General features: G+C 45.3%; 1 long non-coding RNA gene across 1 annotated transcript in view; it reads left to right on the top strand.

The window, feature by feature from the left end:
- Nucleotides 1–1,173: 1,173 nt before the first annotated feature.
- LOC146203287 (uncharacterized) overlaps nt 1,174–15,355 on the top strand; it is a 42,012-nt gene continuing 27,830 nt past the window's right edge. Inside the window, exon 1 of the long non-coding RNA XR_014702344.1 lies at nt 1,174–1,292. This is a non-coding gene — a long non-coding RNA (uncharacterized LOC146203287). The remainder of the gene's footprint in view (nt 1,293–15,355) is intronic.

Here is a 15,355-nt window from a genome sequence, read left to right as displayed (position 1 = left end):
GCAAGTTTCCTGAATCCATCTGCATCGCTTACGGACGGGCAAGAAAATATTACTAAAAGAATAATAATCATGTTGAAATAGTTGGGAAATTGCGATCTTCTAGGAAGTATGCAAGGGTAAGCTAGAAAGTTTTCGCTGTGAAAAAGTTATCAGAACAGCAATTATGCCCACTTGCGGGTGTGTCATGCAAAGACATTTAAACATGTATTTGACCGACATTTGCACGTTTGCTTATTTCCTTTACTTTTGTTTTCGCCTTTGAAAGTATTTTTTTTCTCTGAGAAATTTATTGCAGATAGTGAAAAGCGATTAAAGGTTCAATTTTTATTATTTCAAAGTACAACAAGGAGAGTGTCTAAGGGTCGCTGGTGAAACTTTTGTGTTGTTTACGCATAATAATTCGGCTGTGCATTTTTCCAGCGAATAAAATATTCCGTCATTGAGGAAATGCAAATTGTTCCGGATTTTCGGAATAAACGTAGCTGTATTCAGTGGAATATTTAAAGCGGCTTCTCAACGGTTTCTAGCCTACGGGGAGATGGTGAAAAACGGTAGCGCAAAGGTAGACGGGAGTTAGAGGTAGGTTAGAGGAGTCTCTAACCGTAATAAATACAGGAGTCTTATCTCGGCGAAGGGTCAGCTTCTGACCGGTACTCTGGATTTACCTCTCTTACGTTTTTATTTTCTGGAGCTTTCTTTCTTTACATCAGTCAGTCGCCGAGGAAGTACTTTTCATTCTATATGTCTCTACCTTTTTCTTCATTTCTGTGCACTTGGATTCAATAACCAGGCGACAGTGAGTGCAGCCAAATCACAGTGTCCTCTGCACTGTCATCTCTTCTTGCTATGTCGGCGCAGTCTCTCTGTGCGCCTCCTTAGCCCGTAACGATCGTCGGCTTGGTCCATCCGGACCCGCTCTCACCGCACCGTCTCATCCAAGGTGCAGGTGGCCCTGTCCCTCTTGGTTCAGCTCTGGCGCGTTAATCCACGAAGAACAAAGGCACTTACGCTCGGACTGTGTCGTCCATGGTCCCAGCTTAAATCAGTGAGCAGTCTCCGGCAAGAGGAAGCGCGACGAGGGGACGAGACAAAAGACCAAAACGGAAATCGTCCGGGGCACAGCCTAAAAGAGCACCGCTGCAGGCGAGCAGAGAAGAAAAGAAAATGGAGAAAGGTAATGGCATAGTGTACATTGTCCGCATCTGGATGATTCTCTTCAAGCACAGAGGCGGAATCCCTCTCTTGAAGTGTCGCCCGTGCAAAAGGCTCGGCTGAGAGCGGAAGGGCCAAAGGTATGTGCGAAAAGACGGTCGACGGTGTTGCAAGTACACGCGGCCCATCAAGTGCTGTGGAATTTTTATTCTTTTTTTTTTTTTGTTTTCTATGGCTCGTTCTTTTTTTTTTTTTTTGTTTTGTTTTGTTCCTCGCTGTTAGTTTTCTCGTTTTCTTTTTCCTGTGTGTACACGAGTCTCTTTTGTGCGCGAACTTGATTGAATCTGGCACAGTGTATCTGCGCGAACAGCAAGATAAGGACCACGGCTTTTGTGTCCTTTCGTCGTGCCGATTTAAATGCCATGCCGATATGCATACATCTCGGCTGGCATTTTTCACCATGAAAAAGGTCAGAGTGAACGGGCCTTGACATTTTGCGTGCATACTATTTTTGTACATTTCCTTCCACGGAAAGTAAAGCAGCCGAACAGCTCAACACCTAGGCTAGCATACGTAATACTCACATTCCAATTGTATTCACTATTTGCTCTCCCTTCTCTTCGCCATTGACGGCTCGCTTTTGCTGAAATCTGCCGGCCGTTGCATACATCTGCAGAATAAATTGAAAATACAATAACTCTTACGTCGTTCCGGCTTCGAGGCTCTGAAGAAGAAGTAGAAATGATGTTCGCAGTTGATACAGCCTTCAGATTAATGCACTAAAAATAATACAGTCGCCAGGCGATCGCACCTTATACGCCCAAGGAGCTTCATTAGGTACGTCGCTTGAGCCCATCTCTTGGTGTAATATATAGGGTGCCAGCAAAGGGGAGACACCCTAGCGCAGGCGTGCACGAAACTAGCCTTCGCCCTCCTGCGCATTCGCGATACCCCCATGTCTAGTCTGCTAAAAAATTACCTCAATTACTCTCTAGTACCTGACATAAAGCTTTTAGTTACAGTTTACGGTCTGTACAGAGAAGCACTAAGCCATTATCAACCTCTACATTTTTCACTGGGGATAAAATTATGTTATCAATCCCAGGTTGAAACTTCTTACTATAACAAAAGCAAAAAGTGTGGGGAGATCATGTGTTAACGTGGCGATTATATATGGCACATGAGCTACATGATCTGACCTATAGGTATTGTCCATCCTGCACTCGCATAGACTAGTTTAGACTGCCTTAGAAAAATAATAGAAAGAACTGAACGCTCTACCGGTGCATTTGAGTGCTCAGCGTAACGCAGAACGTAATGCAGTAGTCTTTAAATAATAGCAAAGCTGCACTCTGCTTTTAGAACAAGCACAATCCGTTACGCTGCCTTTTATGTCGCTATCAGACAGCCAGTTCAAGTTGCCTTTCGATCACCCTCAGTACCGGTTCTGCTTAGATTGCGTGAAGATTGGCCCTACTCCAAGCTTCGTCGGGCAGGGTCTTGGAAGAAGTCCTCCAATAAAACTGCTTCTACAATTACTCTTCCATGAAGAGACTGGAGTGATATTTATAGTCACTTGTAGCCCTTCACATCCTAAGAACACTGCTTCGATCTTTCACAGGACACAGGTGTCATAACACGCGCCATGGTCTCATGATGACATTTAATGCCGCCTCCACATTGTAGGCCTACGTTCAGAACGATCGCTGCTTATGGCGGGAATAAAATTTTTGACTGCTGAACATCTGGGACCACATCTGGGAACGAGGACCACCTGCAACTTTACTCTGATGACTTTGTGAACAAGCTTGAGCAGCCACGCTCAGCCGCATTTGTAGCACCTAGCCTAGATATATCTCTGCACGGACGGCTCCAAATAGTAGTGTCGTGAACTTCAGCTGAATCATAAGCTATTGCAAAGCCGCTTGAATGTGTCTTTAATGCAAAACGAAGCGTATCGAGATTCTGTCGTTCATGAATTCACAAGAACGTCTGCAATGCAACATGAACTGGTGGCTAGTTGGTCAGACATAGCTTCAGGTGATACAGCGGAACGGCACGATACCTAGACGAGAAGAGGGGACAAACAGTGCGCCGAACTAAGAACATAAGTTTATTCAAGACGTCATCGCTATGTATACTTTGGCACCACAGAAAAAACAAAAAGAGAAATGCAGACATGTTGGAGAGCGGTCAACCCGTGTCACTCTGACATGCAGACGTTCCATAAATCCGCGACTTATTTTGCCCTGTTGAAAAAAAGCCAGGCTGTCACCAGTAACAAAGATAAAGTAAATAGAGAGATAATCGACGCATCAGAAATTATGAAGCTTGGTGAGAAATATGTCAGCATACAGTCTGCTGTCATGTCGGTGAAAGAGCAGAATTATCTGTTTACATGTAATCGTCTGACTTAAATGAGCGATGACAGGGTACATCCGATAATGTATTGGCGTTTTGTACATCTGTGAATAATATACAGGTCTGGGATTCCACACAAGTTTTTGAGCCTAACGAGCGGCGCATATTACAAAAAAAAAAAAAAACGCGATAGAAATCGGAATCGAGAAGCCCCTCCCACCGAGAGCGACCGCCATTTTGAAATGCTCATGTGACGTCGCAGAGTATACGCAGCGGAGCGTCATCTCCAAGGCAGGTTACAATAGCAATTGACACGTCTCTCTCTCTTTTGTGGACGATTGACACAGTGGTCGTCCCTCATACAGATGTGTTCGATGCAGACATGTTACCGCACGAAAGCGATGTAGAGTAAGGCATGTTTTCTTCAGCGTAAGGCACGGTCATAGTCAGTGAGCTGCACGATTAGGTGCCATAGTATATCGACGCACTGATCTGTCGCATTACACCGGCAACGACGCCAGCACGACCAACGGTCGCCTATCAATTTAGTGTGGGGTTTTCGGCCCCGCGGCGCCGACCAAAACTGATCAGCGGATGGTCGCCCGATCTGTGTTGGCCGGATAGCGGTCGGAGGCCGAGCGAAAACTTGACACCCGATGAGTTAACGGCTTGAACGGCTGCGCTTGTCTGTAGCTTAACTGTGTTAGAAAAAGCAAAACAAGCGGCTACACTTTATATGTTTCCCCTTCCCATCAGCAATGACCTTGGCCTGAAATGTTAGTCGCCGCCGAACTAATAATAATACCTTTATTTTCCATCATGGTGATGGGGGAGGCAGGGAGAAAAAGCCGAGCAATCGGCTTGACGAGATGCCCTCCCCGGAAAAAATACAAGGTAAAAATACATAGGCAGAGCGGTGTAGTGTCCGCACAAAAAAAGTAAACTAAAATGAAATATATAGAAGTACATTCGACGAGATATCGCGCTCAATGATAGCGTATAATAAGTTGACAAGAACCAGCACCTTATTGCACATGAACAGAGAGTCGGTAACAGAGAAAAGAAAAGCGAGATCGCAGTAAGATCAGGCAAAGTAAATCAACAGAAAAGGACCAATTTCTTTCCATATAGCAGTAGTCATAATAGCAGTGCGAGCAATGCAGCAGTGACAGTTATAATAATAGCAGTGTCAAACTGTCGCACACACACAAAAAAAAGAAAAGACAGGAAAACCTTAAAAATTGAGTTTTTACACAAAACAATCGCAATCAATTCCCGTCACAAAGTTAGTACATCAAGATAACAACTTTGATGGCTTCAAATAGCATATCAAAGACAAACAGGTTCAGTCGCTGATAAAACTACTCTAACGTCATCTTTCGATGATTGTTCGAGTTGAAAATCATGCTTATGCAGTAAATTTAACAATTTTGGAAGGCTACATTGAATGATCTGCTCACCATAATTTGTGCGACATTGAAATTCGTTCCATATGTGTGAGTTACGAGTAGGGTAATGCACTTCCTTTCTCTGCAGGCAAGCCAGTTCTCTCAAAAAGCTGACATTGTTACTTATTTTCTTTTTATATAGGCTAAAGCTAAGTGATAAGCGTACATATCAGGTATGGCCATTATGTTATGCTTCTGGAAAAGTGGAAGAGATGGATGGTCATAATGCTGGATGGATGGTCACTACCGGCCCGTTCCGCGACGAGTAGGCCTAGCGCGAGTACGCGGGGTTCGGATCTGGAGTTTCGGCGATTACGGAGCGCGCATTCACAAGCTTTAGTGGCTGTGTATGTGGCCATCGAGTGTAGTTTTGGCAGTAGTGACTCCAAATCGGCGTCTGCTTACATCACAAAGTGCGTGCACATTGAGCGGGAAGCGTCGATGTGACCCTGTCTGACGAGCGCAGCTGACAGCTGTGGGTAAACAAACAGGCTGAAGGCGCAGTCGTAATCCGCGAATCGGTGCATTAGTGCGGGAGTTTAGGGCTCACGCACTAAATACTAAATGATGTATGTTTACTGTGTTTACGTTGAAGCACTCACGAGACGTCATTTGGCTCGGGAGTCGGTCGCAGTCACGCGCGTGGCTGCGGGGATGGCGAGACGCGGAGACGGAAGCAGATGGGAGACTTGTTTGTTTGAGGGCAGTGAAGCGCATTCGAATCGCGTTGGGTTTTCCCGATAACGGGACTGAATCGGCGGTGGAGGCGCATGCTTTCGTGCGCTGGCTATGGCCAGACTGAGTATAGTTTTGCAAAAAAAAAATAAAATAAAATAAAAAGGCTTTACCAGCCGGAAATAATTAACTTTGACTAACATGCGCGTATAGGAAGTCAAGGGGTACCACTTGTTCGAAAGTTTTGTCTGCTTCTCTAAAATTGCAAGGTATGCTATAGCGTCAACGTATGCTTGTTTGGAATTTCCTCTTATTCTTTTTTTTGGGTCCGAAAGAGCAACGGGCAATAACACAGCAATCAGCAACACAACGCTAACCCCTCCCCCCTTTCACCGCGCACACGACGGGAGGAAGCGTTGGACATGCGTCTTTTTGTATGTGGGAGCGTTTTGTTGCTAAACAAGCTAACTCTCATAACGTAAGAATAATATGCTTCTGATTATACGCTTAAATATTAGAGCAGGAGGCCATCGATTTCGGCCTCCTCGACAACCTCTAGACGAAGCCTAAAACAAGTCCGAGGATCACTAAGGTCGAATATTAGTGAAGGCTTGTCAAAGAAAAAATGATATGCAAATGAAATATTTTTGCTGAAGAAAAAAAAAAAAAGAAGCTCTCAGTGGCCATCCATGGCGTGCATGCGCAAGAGCGCAGCCGACACCGCAATAGCAGACAACATGGGATGAGATCTTGTTGTGACGTCAGCGGCTAATGGTTGCGAGCCCAGAAATTTCGATATGAATAAAAAAAATTCATTTTAAAACTATCTACTGCACCGAATGAGTTCAAATTACGAGGATTTATAATTTAACCTGTATGGAGTGAAACGCAATAATCAGCTTATGCTCAGATATTAGCTGTCATGACCCCTTTAGGGAAAGTGTGCATGTCACAGTGATATGGGTTGACCATCTTGCAACATATCTGCATTTGCCGCTCTTTATTTTTTTTTCTGCGGTGCCAGAGTACACATAACAATGGCATCCTTAATGAACTCATGTTGTTAGTCCGTCTAGGCCTCATGCCGTTGCGCTGCTTCGCCTCAAGCCTGCGATGAGAGTCTCCTCGTGATCAATTTTGCTTCTGGTCTCTGACGCGCCCCAGAAGCCGTACTTCAAAAAATTAACAGTTTTTTCCAGTAGTTCCGTAGTAACAGGGCTGGTAACAGGACGGCTGGTTTCCTTTCCTAAGACGTCCGGTCATAACCATCTTCAGTACCTGTCCCAAAGGGCGAGAACTTCTCAAAGCACCTGGTTGCGCATAACTTTTCTGTACTTTGGCCGCCTCTTTACCCCCCTTACGTCACGTGAGACTTGTCGCGCGGTAGATCTACTCTCTTCTATTTCATATGCATAACCTCAGGCCTAAACGCCGATATGGATACACACAATTCACAGCACCATCCTGCCTTCATTATCCAGTTCTGAATAATGTGAACTATTTTTTTAGCTTGAATGTATTTTTTACAACGAGCGCGGTACAGTTCAGGGTCACCTGAAAAGAATGAACTTTCCATTGGACTATGTCCCTTCCACATGCAGCTTGCAGCTCCAGAGATGAGCGGCGGAATGTGTCAGAAATATTCTTGCTTTTAAAGAACACTTTCATTATGAAGCAGCATTAGACACACAATCACTCAAATCAGTGACACAGGCGGATGTAAAAGGGGCGATCACAGACGTCCCCTTTACCTCCACCGTCAGTATAGCTCTTAGTGGTAACCGAGCAAGCAGAAGCATCTAATGGATCATTCTAATGGAGCCGGCGGCGTCTGCTTGTCTGCTCTGCCTTGTGCGAACCAACCCCTGTGAAGCAAGTTTTATGGACTAGTTTTAAAAGCGTTTGCTATTATCTATTCTATCCGTTCTATTCTATCTGTCTGCGATGGCTTGTGCAGACACGTAATATTCAAAGCAAAACGCTAGGTCCTGGCTGTGTTGTTGGGTAACTTCTCGAGGGTGCCTGTTTTAACTCAATCAGCGATGTCGTGGGTCCTGTAATAATATCTTTTTTCGTCAGTAATCATTCCAAAGGGTTTCTTTGCCACGCTGAGTATCTTATTGAACGTAGCAGATCAAACAAAACAAGTGGCTACATTTTCGTGTGGGTTTGACCGTAAACACCGAGATTCTAACAAGGCAGATGCATCAACTTCTCTCCCATCACCGAACGTCACGACGAGTGGATGAGCGGTAAAGAATAAGCCAATGAGTCTGCGCGTACGGGCTTCGGTAAAGTGACGAGAGGACATCACGTGACTCGACTAAGATGAGCCCTCGCACCTTCATTTGCTGGTACTTTATCGCCTATCCGTTCTCGTGACATAGGCTTCTGGGGTGCGCTGGCCTTGTCAAGATCTCGATGGTAACGGTTTGACGTGTAATAGCCGATTATAGGAAGTGATGGCTACGACTGATCAGAATCGCCTAGCAGATGACACTGACCCAAGCAGCAGAAATTGTGAGCATGCACTTGACCTAGCACGCTTTCTCCTCTCCTTTGCCTTTCTACACAGCGGCACCTGGCCGTCAGCGCTGGCGGGATACTTTCAAAAAGTTCCCGACCGTACAACTTTCCTCTATCATGTGTACTTAGCTCACACATTTTAATTACAGCTTCGCGTATTTGTTCATCTATTACAAAATCTGGACTGGTGACATGCCTTTAACAAAGCTCTGCACGCAGACAGCGTATCGCACTCCCCGTTGAAGTTATTGCGACTCGTGCTTTAACTGTTTCTCAGGATATTTTTTATTTTATTTTTACGTTTCAACGTTCTCGGGTGATGTATTGCATACGATTCCGTAAGTGTCCATTCCATTTATAGTTTATGCATATAAATGAGATCTCACAGCTTCGCGTTACATTGAGGCCCTTAAACGTCTGTAGTGATTGATAGCTTATTCTCGTCTTACCCTTGCGAAATTTTATACTAGGCCCAACTTTCTGACACAGCGGTGGATACGGTGGATAGAACGACACTCTTAAATGCAATCACAAAATTGGTTTTTTTACGCAACACAACCGCAGTGTGCCATCAGTGTACGCAAAACCACTCTTTGCTTTCGCTGGAAAATACCAGAGGCGAAGAAAGAAAAGGCTACCATCCGCTCGCAGCTCCCCTCGTGAAAAGTGACATCAGTTGAGACATAAATAACCTCATGTGGTTGAAATCATTCAAAGCCCTCCGCCCAGCCTCCCTCGTTGCCTGAGTTGCCTTGGAATGCCAATCCCCATGAACGAAAACTAAAACCAGACTAGATGTGATCAACCGACATGGGGCGTGCTTCATAAGTATGCAAACACTTTTCATTAAGTGCTACTGTCTCAGGCTATCGCATGCAACGCTTGATTTTTCTGATATAGAAGGCCTTTACATCGGCTTCTATCTTTCTGCCTCTTTTGGCATAATTTATTTGGTGTTTCTCAAAAAACAAAATAACATAGCGAACAAATTTCTCCCCGGATTTGAGACAACGCTCCAATTGCTTTTTCCCGCAGTTCCTGAGACTTTTTTTTTTTTTTTTTGGCAATGCATGTATTTCAGATTTAGGCTAGTACGTTTATGATTGCTTTGCGGGAAGTTTAGGCTCGTAACCTTCCCTGTTGTGATTTTACCGTTCATTCTAGGCGTGAGTTTGTGTTGTTATCTACTCTACCTTGTTATTTGCGGAATTTACACTTAATCCTTGTTGTCATTATTTTTTTCCAAATTGGCTTCGCGTTCAGAAGTACGTGTATCCCCCAAAATATATTTCCACGTGTCGTTCCCTGAATCTTTCAAAATGCACACATGATAATGTTTAGTCGCAGCGGTAAAAGGCTTCATTATTCAGCGAGGGCAGTCCTTACACACTCAGAGCGTTACGACATGTATTCTTGCGTCATGACAGCATTTCGACGTGGCCTCTCCTGTGTGAAAAAATATAATTGACCTTGCGACTTCCGTCGTAAATTTCAAGTGCCAGAAACGATTAAGAGTGACGTTGTTCCTCGGACTAAAAATGGTGAAAACCGCAATGTGCTTTGCTCATAATAATGCCCCGGATGGTTTAGAAAGAGCTAAATTTAGCTTCATGTACTTTTCTCGGTGCGCAATCATTTGTATCTCAGGCCCCTCTTCGTTTCGACCAAGGGTACCGAGGAAAGATAAGCCGTGAGCTGTACGTCTGCCATGCTCAGCTGAAACGTAATTCTTCAGGATTGTATCATGGATCTGGAATGTATACCACGCGGTTCGTTTTACATGCTTCTGACAGCCGTGTTCCATTCCTGTGGACTTCTCAATGTACGCATTGTTGTAGGCACCTTTCCCTCAACCAGGAGTAGCCTGCGGCGAGCATAGCCGTTCGGAGCAACCTCCGTTTTCATTTTTTTTTTGTCCTTGTGCCATTAAAGATTCGTGGAGGATGCGACGTCTTCCTGGTGGTGTGCAGTCACGTTTGCGTGTAAATCATCTCCAAATACTGATAAAAATGATGAAGTAAAGAACCCCTCCTGTTATGCCTAAAGAAGCCACACCGCAAGTAATAAAAAACATGCGAGCCGCAGCTGAAATAGGCACTCATATTCAGCATTATATAGGATACATGAAACAATATCATTTAGAATCGTACTAAAGTAATGGGCTCTTGCATGACTAATGATGTTTACCTGGGATATCAGGCGCGCCATGCAGCAAGGCTCCAGGTACATTTCGTAAACATAATCGTGTTTCCTTACCGTGCGCTAAAATCCTAGCACGTGAAAGTTTAATGTTTCGCCTCCACTTAAATGCGGTCGCGAAGGCCAGTAATTGCATTGACAACGTCTGCTCAGTGGCACGAAGTACCAGTATCATATGTTGAAATTTGTGACAGCGAAATAATGAGGAGGCGATGGAGCAATGCGTTACGGGCCTTCCTTTTGCTTGTTTGCTTGATTTATACCATGCGCGCTTCATTCTTTCGTCTGAGAGCCTTGAATAGGCCGACATCGAAAAACTTTCCGTGTTTTCATTCGCCAAAGCAAAATAACTGAGAAGAAAACGAAGAAGATAGCGAAATTCGAACCACAAGGTATTAATTCTGCATCAATATTCGCAGAAAACGACCCCAAATTTTAATTATTTTTTTTGTAGTCGTTCATAAGCGCGCATGTACAGCGCATAAACACGCAACTTTCAATTTTACGCAATTAAAAAGAACCAAATTACATTCACAAATAAAGAATAACCTCACTTGTTATGGCTATAAAAAGCCCAAATGCACAACTTTGCGCAAACGCCATCTCCATTGCCTTACACTCATTTTGCTTTTGGGGACGAAAGCACGAAACAGTGCATAGTCTTCTTCAAATTCGGTAAATGCTCTGAAGTGGAAGCTGTAGCTTGCTCCTGCCGATCAGAGAACTAGCTGTGAATACTGTCCGCTAATAAGATTTTGCTTATCGGGCACGTTGCTAATTCGGCCTTCCAAGCAGCATAAACCATCGGCCCAATCAATGCTGGGGTGCTTTTTTCAATGTACTGGTCGTATGCAGGGCTGATCATTGACAACACAATGCCAATATTGGGCTGCTGCTTTGTGCTTCCAGGGCTAATTTACCTGTGACGGAGGCCAGTTTTGAACAATTCGAACGCGCCATCGCCGCGCTGTATCATTTCGTTGTCAATGGTTTTAATCTGGGAATGCAAAAAATCAGCGGAGGTTTAGCTCCGTTTAAGGCCATTAAGACGCGCGAAAGTAGTGTTTGGTATGGCATTGCTTGGCGGGTTGGCATTTTAAGTCGGTCACAAAGTTGACGAGTAGTTAAATGTCCTTAGTTAAGTTCTGAGGGAAAGGAAAGGCTCCAATATCATTCTCTCTCTCTCGCTCTGATTGGTGAACGCCTACACGTATACAACTAACGGCATACAATAGGGAACACATATATGCCATCAATTCGAATCCTTGCTGCGAACTAGCGTCCAGCTTGACTAGCAGACGGGTGATAAATGGGAGGAGGAATGGTATGACATCACTCTAAACCCTGGGCAGAGAAAAGCTAGGCGCCCGTGTGCTGTGCGATGTCAATGCACGTTAAAGAACCCCAGGTGGTCGAAATTTCTGGAGTCCTCCACTACGGCGGCTCTCATAGCCTGAGTCGATTTGGGACGTTAAACCCTGTAGGGTTTAACGTAGGGACAACTCACAATCGTTTCAACGTCAGCTGTTGATGGGGAGCAGGCTGAGTGAGTGGGTTATTGGGGTCATGCATGCGTCGATGAGGTGTAGAGCAGTCACGTTACAAATGATAATGGGTCAGTGCCAGTTTAGAACGAGAGAAAGTACATTGCTGCACAGTATGAAATAGGACTGAATAAGGGTTGATGTGCAGCCTTAGTTCGCTAGCCGAGCCAGCGTTCCGCCTTCGTCTGGGCAAGCTTCATCTGGGCAGGCGAAGACAAGTCCCCTTGTCGAAATGTTGGCTCGGCTTGCGAACTGAGGCGTACCCCGTTTACCCTTGTTCAGTGCTCTTTCATAATGGGTCAGTGTATAATACAAAGACATTATGTGACCCCGTCATCCCTTCCATAACCACGATCCCAGGATATCGCAGAAGCTAAGTTCTGAAAATTAACGCTAAGTGACGCATACATTATTGCAAAAATAAAAAAAAAATGCTCGCATCTCACTCAGCAAGTTGGTTCTTTCCAAAATTTTCTCCATTATTCAAATAAAAAAATTAGTACCTCATTTCTTAGTGATCCAAACGAGAACAGTATGGCCTTTATTGAGCGAAGTGGTTAAGTGTTGTTGCTAAAGGTGAATTCATTTCCCATTATCAAGAACTCTTTAATGTTAATGTGATGAAAAGATTGTTAAAAGACGTCACACTGGACCCTTCCGATCAGCAGACATCATCCAGCTCTGCGTCATTCTATAAAATAATGTAGCCCTTTCCCCTCACAAAAACAAATAGCGACACAGGCCGATACAAACCAGCTGTTGCGTGGGAAGGGAGCTATTTGCGTGGTCTCTGCGTGCATTGTTTCGCGCTGCGACTTAGTATAACGCGTGAATAAATGTTAAAGATGGCCGTTCGTGGAATCTCCTAGAGCGACCAGCCTGTGAATTTGCTCTAAAGAACAAAATGATTAATAGCTCGCTATTTCGCTTCACTGTCGCACAATTTCATAAACCGGCTTTGGGTGGTAGCGCAGAACTGCAGCCAGCGCACCCTATAAGTTTAAAATGAAGCCGATGTGCCAGTGCTCAAGCTTCGTACACTTCCAAAGTTCCAGCACGGACTTCCTCACAACAGCGTTAACTCATGAGGCTTTCTCGCTTCTGAGCGTCTGCAAACTAACAATATTGAGCTGATTATGGCCAACGAAGCGACGGTATTTTTTCTTTTATGCCGCTCAGTGAAAGGCGCTTCGGTATAGGCGCCGCGATATCCCTCGTCCCAGGCAAGCATGTGCTACGTGACGCGTCTCCCTGCCAAAGGGCGAAGAATTCAAGGCACGGCGCTGGCTACACGACCAGCACCCGGGGCGACTTGTCAGTGCAGCTGCATGGTCAAGCGTGGAGCGAGCGGATCACAGCAGCGAAGGGAGGAAGGCCGGAGAAGCACGCACACAGAGCGAGCCGGGTACGCCCTTTTACGGCGCTCTTAGAGGCGCGGTGCCGGGGCGCACCTTCGGCAGCGGTAGGCTTTACGACCCCGACCGGCGAGACTGTAAAGAGGGCCGCCCTGGCTACGGCTGCGCATCTACGGGCCCTTCGATCGCTAATTGGCGCGTAGACCGGAAGGAGAGCACCGGCCACCCTAATTGGGCTCTTCCTGCGACCCCGGCCACGGGGCGCAAACATCGCGCTCAAGCCGCATCATTGCCGGCTTTCGCCCGGCAACCTTCGGCTTCATTCTCCAGGTGGTGCGACCTCGCGTTCGTTTCCCGCCGGCGGCCCACTTGGCTAATGCTTTGCAAGACCTGCAACCTGGAATGTGTCCTCACAGAGGCTTGGCGATTAAATTTCAGCATGCCGAAGAAAAAGCAGGCTTGAGCCCGAAAAAGGGAGGAGGAGTACAGGAGAGGAAGAGGGTAGAGCGGATGGCGTCTCTACGCTCCTGCGTTGATCAACTTCCGCGAACTACGCTAGCGAGAATAAGAGACCGCTCCTAATGGAAACCGGGAACTAGCCTAGCCTCGTGCTTAACAAACAGCTCTAGCTGGGCGGGAATAAGAATAATCGTAGTGATAGGTAATGTTGACTGTGTTGTTGAATTCATCACCGTTGGGTTCGTGATAGCAAGAAGAGTACCGCTACAGTGACCTCAATCAGTATAGGACATGCTGAGTGAATTCATTAATACGCAGACGACACTGGCACTGATGTTTGCTTTATGGGAGGGCTAAAGCGCTGACGGGAAATATTCCTCCTCTTTATAAACACGTCGATGAATTCCTAGAACAGAGGCGTAGTACGCCTTCGCATCTTAGGCATACCCGTAATTACTAACACCCTCAGCTAAAGGCTACTCCACTCAGGCCCAGGATTCTGGGACACTTTTTTAGTTTGAGTCAATTGTGAGATATTATCAGACTTGGCTGTGCACATGTTGGTGGAAATGGTCTAAGCTTCCAATCCATGCAAAAATCGTTCTTGTGAAGTTTGTCCGACGCCCACAACAAATAATAAGTCAGGCTAATAATAACGCACCATCCTTCAAGGCCGCGCTAATTGACTACCTTTTGTAACTGCACCATTGTTGTTGTTAAGTAAGCTGCATTTTTGTACTTTTGTGCATGTTTTCTCTTATTGGCATTGTACCCACCCCCTATTTAACGCCTTTGGGCCCTGAGGGTATTGAAATAAATAAATAAATAAATAAATAAATAAATAAATAAATAAATAAATAAATAAATAAATAAATAAATAAATAAATAAATAAATAAAAACTAATAGGGTGCGTGTTTGAAAATTAATAGCGAGCAATTAAAAGCCTATGGGAGGAAGATAATTAGATATAATGATTGCTATCGTGGCATTTGAACCAATGCGTGAAAAATTACATCCAGTGCCTTTTTTTTGTTTTTTTTTTTTTGAAAATCTCTAAAATATTGGCGTTTGGTAGCATTACAAGCCACGGTAGGGAAGGCGAGAGATGTAAAACCGCAGCAAATCACACAAAATTAAGTCTTTCCCAATTGACGTTTGAATAAAGCCTGATAGACCTACGCGAGTTCGTTATGCTGCGCGTGACTTTACCAGCAGCTGACCAAAACATTTTCGGAGTGGAAAGCTCCACTACGCCAGTTTTTACCAAGGTCACGGGTAGGATAATTTGACCTTCAGCCGGAGGCCCACTGGGGGCACCTCGTGACGTCAAACCATATGACGCGCCACAGCTCTGCGCCGCGCGCCGAACCTCTCCTCACCAGCTGTGGACACGTGACCAACCACGTGACTCGCCTATCGCTTAGCCTGTCGTTGCGTGTACGTCTCGCCACGGAAGATAGCCTTGCAGGGCCGTCTCCGGCTTTCCCAATAGTGGTTACTTTGTCGCGTAGGCGGCAGGCTCCTTCAGATCACCCGGCATGAGTGGCTCGCCAAGCTGCATCGCCAGAATTAAGCACTGTGGTCTAACTCTTCTAACCCAAGTAAGACGGGCCGAAAGCTCCGTTAGACTGGGCT

The sequence above is a fragment of the Amblyomma maculatum genome, chromosome 1 (genome assembly GCF_055883805.1).
Source record: "Amblyomma maculatum isolate TAMU_Amacu chromosome 1, ASM5588380v1, whole genome shotgun sequence".
NCBI classification, from domain to species: Eukaryota; Metazoa; Arthropoda; class Arachnida; order Ixodida; family Ixodidae; genus Amblyomma; species Amblyomma maculatum.
The sequence above is the reverse complement of the archived record's forward strand: the minus strand, read 5'-3'. Positions and strand labels throughout refer to the sequence as shown.